Here is a 9145-nt window from a genome sequence, read left to right on the forward strand (position 1 = left end):
CCTAATGGTGAGGAGAGTGATTGAGAGACTCCGAGGTCTTTGCCGGAGATTGAGAGTGACAGAGAGACTCCGAGGTCTTTGCCGGAGATTGAGAGTGACAGAGAGACTCCGAGGTTTTTTCCGGAGATTGAGAGAAATTGATAGCCTCCGAGGTTTCTGCCGGAGAGCCCGAGTGGTACATGGACTTCGCGGGTCCCCCATGGGTCATGACTATGAGGCATTGCCATAGCATGTGTGTACGGAGTGGAGCGTGAGAGGTGACTACCGCATTGCATAACATTTACATAGCCACGACATTGCATTGCATAGCACTCCATTTGAATGGTCATTCATGTCATTGCATGGCACATTCTCTCGATTGATTCTTGATTTGTGAATTGCGAGTTGTTGTTTGTGAGTATTTATTTTAAAGGCTGGATGGAATCGAGGTTTATAGAATTCTCCTAGGCTTATAATCCGAGATATTGAGATCCCTTGTGACTATCGTTAATGCAAGACTTTCTCATGTGCTAGATGTGTATTTGTGTTTGATTACTTATCTGCTTACTTGTTAGTTGCTTCTTGTTTATATGCGTGAACTAACCATTGTCGGCCTATGATACCTACGAGCCTTGTGTTGTGCTCATACTACTCTGGAATAATTTTTCACATACCTTCCATTGAATTCAGGTACATTTAAATACAATACTGGTGTATTAACCACCTACCTAATAATAAGGAAATAACTTCCTACTAAAAACTGAACAGAGAAATTGGAGGAATTACCTCTTTACTGCAATCAACTGCTACAAACTGAAATAATCTACTTCTAATTTCTTTAAACTTTCCATGTGTAAATCGTTGGTAGACTAAAGGGGTGCTAACAGAGTAGGTGTCTGGCCTTGTACTCTTTTCTGTACCATCTTGGTACCATTATAATAAAATCTTTACCTATAAAAAATGGCTTTTGAAGGTTTGGTAGTTTGCATCACAGCTTCTATTTTGCCTTATCTATAGTGAACCCGAATTTATATTCTCTTTCTTGCTTCTATTCACTCCATCTTATGTACCTAATCGCATAAGAAACCTTTATTAGCTAGACAGTTCGCTTAGTAAAAATGGAAGTCTTGTACTTTGGAGTATACGTAATCCTTTTTGTGTGGCCTTCTTGTTTTGGGTTTGGTTGGATGCAAAGGCAGTTGGCATTCTTAGATTTTACTGAGGCTTTCTTCTTAGATTTCTAGATACTGAATACCGTACACACATTCTGACTTTATTCTTTGTTGTTAATGGATTTGAACATAATACCAGGGCAATAGAATTTTGCTAACCTGGCCACGACCCAAAAACAATGAAAAATGTAGGAAGCACATTGCATATTCTACAAGTTAAGCATAGATCAAAGACATTGACTGTCAGTAAATCATAGAAAGCAAAATGTAGGAAAATACTGTTCAATGCAATAGACATCTTACAGCAGACCATAAACCTCAAGATCCAGTAAAAAGTTCTTACTTGCATGTTATGTTTACATGAGCAATTAGCAAAGCTTCTTAACAAGAATCACTGTTTAAGAGTTATGATTTATATATTAACATATTCAGCCTAATTTAAGAGTCATGATTTATATTTTCTTACTATCTTTGGTGTCTAGAATGCGTCAAACCTAATCTGATCTAATTGCTAAATATGCAGTTGCTGGTGGATTGGACTCGAGGAAAGAATCTTCTTTTCTCCAGTGCTGCTCCTTCTGTAACAGAACTTAGAGGGCCGTATGATGTAGCGAATATGGCATCTTAGCTTGGTCTCCAACTGGAACGTGCTAAAGCAGCGCTTTCCAAAAATTGTAGGTAACTTACAGAAATTACTTAATTTTTTTGGGTTTCTTGCACTTTTGCATGATGGATTTTGAAGTATTCTATCCCTTTGGCAGGACTGTTATAACTAACGCGTTAAGGAAAAAGTGTTACCACAAGGACACAATTAAGGTTGAACCGATAACGTCAGGCTTCAAGGAACCTGAATTTGATGATTGGCTTAAGTGGGATCCTATCTCTGGTGGTGAGGGTGATTTGCTGTTAGAAGACATCAAAAAATCTTTTTCTGTCCAAAAATTTATCAAAACCTGTGAAACGCATTGAGTTTAGTTCCATTGTGAATAACCTGCCTGCACATGGACTCCAGATTAAAGATTTGCTATCTTCGACAGTGTCGGAGCAGGTGCCTATGGATACTATTGCTCTTGCAAGTTCGAGGGTATCACAATAACCACGTGGTGTCGATCTTCTGCCTGAAGAATGCTCAACTGTAGAAGATGATCCGCATAAAAGCCAACAAGGTTCTCTTTCTGAAGAAGTTAGGGTGCCATGGTTGTCCATTGCTCCTCTAAATGATGCTGGTAATTTGGGAAAAGAAAAGGAGAACCATAGGATTTATAATGAGGATATACAATTTACAGTGAAGTTGGACATAAAAGATACATCTGGGACCAAAATGCATGATTTACAAACAGAAACTAGTTCAGTTTGTTGTGAAGAAAATGCTGTCTTGCTAGATGGTGCGACAATCCACACCTGCAGAAGAGGTATTGACAATGAAATGGAAATTACAAATAAGTTAAGCATGCAAGATACTTCTGACGAGAACAAATTACGTGATTCCCAACCTGGAACTTGTTCAGCTAGTGGTGATGGATATGCTGTCTTGCCAAAGAGTGCAGCAAACCACACTTGCAGAACAGATTCTGAAGTCACTCTCTCTGCTAATTCTTCCTTGGCGGATGTTTTTACGCTCTCAAAGGATGCGACAGATTTCCATGATCAAAATGGGACATGGGACATGTACTGATGCGGAATGTAATTTATAAACACGCAGAGCTACTGAAAGTCTGACTGAATCTTAAATAAAAAATGCTGAGATAAATATGAGAATATAAAGGTGTAGCCAACACGGCTAACACAAAATCTGAAAATACTGACTAACTGCTACTCTAGTCTATGAAGCCTCTAAAAAGTAGTGAAATACTATCTGTTTATCGGGACAAGGCTCTCGGCATACTCGAATGTCTAATATGAATAATGAATGAAAGTAAAATAACACCTCGAAGAAAACTGAGGCTCACCAAGTAGCTGATATGTAGGAGATCCTAACGAACCGACCCGTCATCTTGAAAATCTGTACCTGCATCGGGAAATGTAGGCCCCCGCCAAAAAGGGATGTAAGTGAAGGGAATTCATGCAATCTCAAGTAGAGAATAGCAGCGGAATATAAAATTTTATTGCTTAATCCCTATACCAGATTCATGTGTTTCAATCAATTCGATAAAAGAATTAGATCACTTACCTTTTGATGTGTGATTCCTCATTATACTTTCTGCCAAAAACGAATTGTAGGTGCTGCTCGAAAACGAATGACTACCCTCTATCAGTATCTACACAAGTATGATCACAAACAGACACGAAGTTTGAGTTTTGAGGTATAATTTCGGGTTGCAGAGCTTAAGTCGGCTACCAAAATTTAGGTCATACTTATTTCGAAAATAACTATGCAAAAGGTTTTTTCTGTATATATGAAATATTGATGTCTATCACTATTAATGGTGATACATTCATCCTAATAATACGAACCCTAGCTCATGTAGAGTCCTAGCTAATTAGGATATCTAATTAATTAAGATCCTAATTAGGAGTCCTAACTTGATTAAATATTTCAGTCTTATGATAACTGTTATTTATATTTATAGTTATCAATACTATAAATATAAATCTGAATTATATTTTAACCATAAAATAAATTCGGATTACATTATCTAAATGATGCAATAACAGAAATACAAATTTATATATTCAAAACATATAAATACAAATTTACTAAAATAACCCCAATCCGTTCATCACATTCATGATGTGCGACCCAATAGGTTTATATTACGTTGGCAATAGAATTAATACTATATTAACTTCACAAATCATAATTGGTCTCTAGCAAGACATTATGACTAACCCAAGTAATAATAATTTAGAGTTCGTAATAACCTAATTAAATAGCATATGTCATAGTCCTTTTGTCACACGATATCTAATTCGAACATAAGGCATGTGTAGTGTCATCCTTAAATTGTTCAAATATAATTTCTCGATCCCTTAGTAAACTGGTAAGTCATATAATACTAATAACTCTTTCAGTTCATCTGAGCACGACCATGCATTTCTTAGTCTTACTAATCAAGGGGCCCAAAAGATGTCTCCCTCAAAGAGAGGGACAAATTCCATCTTGAATATTCACTATCCTCCACATAGTTCACATTATGTTCAATCATACACTTTATGATTATCCGGTTAAAGATAACGTTTGTGAATGTCAAAACAAAATGTTCCTTATGTAGGATCATGATAATCTCGGGTGTGAGGATTAATTGACATAACTATTATGAGAATCACTTATGACACTGATTCATGCAATGATCCCATAACGGATCTATCCAGTATTTTGTTCTCTAACAAATACCTATGAGTTTAATTTGTACCGTACACATAATTATCTCATAATTATCGATTAAGCTCATACTAGTCTTTTACCATTATAATTAAATTATAAATGATTAACAAGGGATATATATATATTATTATATGTAACATGAAAACAATATAATCATAAGAAATAAAAATAAAACTTCTTTTATTAATAAAAAAAAAAAACATAACTAACAAATAAGGTCCATACAATGGCCTAGAGCATAACCACCAACAATCTCCCACTTGCACTAGGCCCAATCAAACATGTATCTAATACCCATTGACCTAGCATGTAAGTCATGCTTGCCATGTGGAAGAGCTTTGGTCAGTGGATCAGCAATATTATCATTGGTTGGTATTTTGCATATCTTGACATCTCTTTTAACGATTTCTCGAATAAAATGGTAACGTTTGAGTATGTGCTTGGATCTCTGATGGGACCTAGGTTCTTTAGGTTGTACAGTAGCACTATTATTGTCACAATAAAGATCCAGAGGATTATCAATGTTAGGGACTACTCCCAATTCAGAGATGAGCTTCTTGATCCATACAGCCTCCTTAGCTACATCTGATGCAGCTATATACTCCGCTTTCGTTGTAGAATCCACAATAGTGCTTTGCTTAGAACTCTTCCAACTGACTGCTCCTCCATTTAACAAAAATTCATATCCTGATTGCGATTTGAAATCATCTATGTCAGTTTGGAAGCTTGCATCTGTGTAACCATTTACAACTAGCTCTTCGTCCAAACCTCCATAGACTAAGAATTCATCCTTAGATCTTCTTAAGTACTTAAGGATGTTCTTGACTGCTGTCTAGTGAATTTCACCGGGATTTGACTTGTCACGACCCATTTTGACTAAGTTGTGCGAGCACTTACCTTTCTCACCTCGGTAAGCGAACCCTCAACCCAACAATAAGTAAAGACATAAATAAATAAATCAAGCAAGCGAAAAAGAATAATTACGTAAGTCTCACAATAATATATAATATAAATAGTGCGGAAATAAGGAAAATACCCCCAGGGTCTGGTCTAAGCCATACAAGAGCATTTAAATGAAATTATACAAGTCTGGACTATAATAATACATCAATCTGTCTATGTCTCAGAGTAGAAAAGTAAGACATAATAATAGAACGAGTCTTCAAGGCAGCGAACGACTCGTGCTCACCCTGGAAACTCGATGCTAAGCTGATGGCGACTATCAGCCACGGGAGACGGAGAAAGACCCAATTTGGTACTCTGTATTCATAAAAGAATGCAGCAACTGCAGATCAGTACAAAGCCACAGTACTGGTAGGTATCATAAGCCAACTAAGTATAGCTAACATAATTCAGACAATAAAGCAAGATAGGCAAATAAATCAACAAGTATAAGCCAAACATAATCAGAACCAAGTACATGTCATCGCCTAAGTAGAGCATCTAAACCCAAATGTGCCAAGTCTCAATATGTCCAATCCGAAACCAACATCACAAGTAAAACACCGGATCATCACAAAGATAAGCCATAATGCAATGCAATGCAATAATGTATGAATGCAAATGCAATGCAATGCTGTGTACACATGTACTCCGGACGGAAGTATCGACGTCTCGATAGCACAACCCAAGGTGACTCGCGAAGTCTAAGTGCCACTCGTCCCAGATCTTTGCCCAACAGACAGACGAGACCCTGGATCTTTGCCCACGGAGGGTTCTCACCGGCACCACCCTGGGGGACCCGCGGAGTCCATGCACTCACTCAATTCACGATTTCGGGACTAACATCGGATATCGGACTCTCACGTCACTCTCATTTAAAAATCGAGCCCAGCTCATCATAGTGTTTCATCAAGTACCAACCATGTATCAACAGTATATCATGAGAGTGCGTCCAATGCATGTATCAACATCAATAATTAGATCAAATCACAAGTACCAACATGGGTACGCCAACAACATATCAATGTCACAAGTACCAACATGGGTACGCCAACAATATATCAATATCACAAGTACCAACGTGGGTATGCCAACAATATCATGAAAGACTACACAAGTCATATAGAACTCTATCCTCGTATCAACGTTAACCAGTAAGATATTACAATATCACAATCAAGATGGAACGACAGATCCCAATATCTACTCACAACACGTGGCATCAAGCCAACACAATAGAATAGTCAAGTCACAACACAACGGGGTGGCTAGCCCCAATCACGCAACAGGGCCCAACCTAAGACAATATCTAACCCAACTTCATACCCGAAGGTTTACATGCTTTCTCCGACAATATCATCTAAATATATGCTTCGCTACACGAAGTCTCATCAAGGGTAAGCCATAACCTACCTGGATGGTCGAACAACAACACCAACAATCACTCTATAGTCTTGCCCTTCCGCTGAGCCTCAAGAACAAAGAAGTCTATGCATATTCGAAATCTATATTAGAAATCATGAAGATTGATTCCATATTGCTATCATTCAATTTAGGTCAAAACCAACCCTAGAATTTGGGAAAACGGGCCCCATAAGTGAAAACGAAAAACTCGGGGGTAAAATATCAAATCAAACACTAGGTGATCAAAACCCATCAACTAATTGCTAAATTAACTCAAGGATTCACCAATTTTGAAATTCAAGTAAAACTCCCAATTTTGGGTATAAACCCTAACTCTTAGATTCAAGGATTCAATACTAATAATGCAAGATATGTGATTAATAACCTTAGATACATCATAACCTAGCATAAACCCAATCAATTTTACCATTTAAAAGCCTAAGTAGAATATCTATTAAATTTACTTTTTATCTTCCATTACTAAGGAACTAATAAGGAGAGATGAATTATAAGATGATTAGGAACGAGGAATTAGTAAAGAGGTTAGCAAGACTTACCACCAAGGGTTTTCTTTAAGAATTTTCTAAAATAGTCCCCAAGAGCTCAATTTTCGTAATGGTGATAAATGATAGGCTAAGGGCTTTTTAAGACACACTTAATGAAATAACAGGCCCGATACCGCCACGGCGGCATTGCGGCAGCAATGAATAGCGCCACGCCCAGGCGTCTCTCCAGACCGTTGGGACGGTCGGCGTGGGCTTGGGCCCCGATGTCATCCCACCGGTACGGCCCCATTGGACGGCAGTGCGCGTTCGGACACCGTGCACCGTAAATCCCATTATTTTTCTAAGTCTGAACCGAAATCCCGAACCACTCCCGAGGCCATCTGCTCACAAACTAGATACACAAACTCACATAAAAACATGCTACGAACGCACTCGTGGCCTCAAAATTTTCAATAGAGGTCTCGTTGACCGAGTCAACCCCCGATATCTCATTTCTAACTTCCCAACCCAAGTCCAAAAATGCATCCGAGTGCATTGGGAACTGAACGTATATACACACAAGTTCTAAACGACCATCCGGACCTCTCAGAATCGATGAATTTTTGAAAAAGGCCCGTTTACCTAAAAGTCAACTTTGAGTCAACTCTTTTACGCTTTAAGCCCAAATTTCACAAAAAGTTGCCCGAATCAAATCTAGACACCACGGGAAGCGTGTCAACGATCCCTTCGGGTCAAAAATGAGCTAACCAAGCTCGAAAAGGGGCAGAAGTACCGAAAAGACTATAATGGCCAAACAGGTCGTTACATGACTGGTATCTGCTCGTCATGCTTACTGCATACGAGACGTCTGGCTGAGTACAAATCGTGGCATACATGATAGATCCTATAGCGGAAGCATAAGGAATCCTACTCATGCGTTCGCTCATCGTATGTCGCGGACATTCGAGTCTTCTTTCGAGATATCAGCACATCGACTCCTCTTTTGGAATCTTGCATGCTGAACCTTTTCAACACTTTGTCAATGTAAGTACTTTGACTCAGACCGATTAACCTTTTAGATCTATCTTTATAGATCTTTATGCCAAGGATATAAGCAGCATCTCCCAAATCCTTCATTGAGAAACAATTTCCTAACCACATCTTTATACTTTGCAAGACAGGGACATCGTTCCCAATGAGTAATATGTCATCGACATATAACACAAGAAAAACTATTGTGCTCCCCCTAACCTTCTTGTATACACAAGGTTCATATTTATTTTTGATGAATCCAAACTGTTTGACTGCTTCATCAAAACGAATATTCCAACTCCGAGATGCTTTCTTCAATCCATAAATGGATCTTTGAAGATTGCAAACCTTTCCGACTCTCGGGATGAATGAAACTTGAAGTTGTGTCATGTACGCATCCTCGCTGCATTCCCGTTAAGGAATGTTGTTTTAACATCCATTTGCCATATCTCATAATCATAGTATCAAACAATGGCAATGAGAATCCTTATGGATTTAAGCATTGCTACTGGTGAAAAAGTTTCATCATAGTCTATACCATGGCTTTGTCTGAAACCTTTAGGAACAAGTCTAGCTTTGTAGGTATGCACTATGCCATCCATGTCAGTTTTCTTCTAACCCATTTGCACCCAATGGTTTTTATTCCTTCAGGTGCATCAATCAAGTTCCAAACTTGATTGTCGTACATGGATTACATTTCAGATTTCATGGCATCTTGCCATTTCTCAAAATTTGGACTAGACACAGCTTCTTGATAGGTAGTAGGCTCATCTTGATCCATGAGCAATACATCACAATTGTCTATT

At 38.2% G+C, this 9145-nt stretch overlaps 1 long non-coding RNA gene across 1 annotated transcript; it reads left to right on the forward strand.

Annotated features, from left to right (window-relative positions):
- Positions 1–646: 646 nt before the first annotated feature.
- Positions 647–2478, forward strand: LOC132051170 (uncharacterized). Its single transcript, XR_009413612.1, has 2 exons — positions 647–1829; positions 1913–2478. It is a non-coding gene; the product is annotated as an uncharacterized LOC132051170 (long non-coding RNA).
- Positions 2479–9145: the final 6667 nt, after the last annotated feature.

The sequence above is a fragment of the Lycium ferocissimum genome, chromosome 3 (assembly GCF_029784015.1).
Source record: "Lycium ferocissimum isolate CSIRO_LF1 chromosome 3, AGI_CSIRO_Lferr_CH_V1, whole genome shotgun sequence".
NCBI classification, from domain to species: Eukaryota; Viridiplantae; Streptophyta; class Magnoliopsida; order Solanales; family Solanaceae; genus Lycium; species Lycium ferocissimum.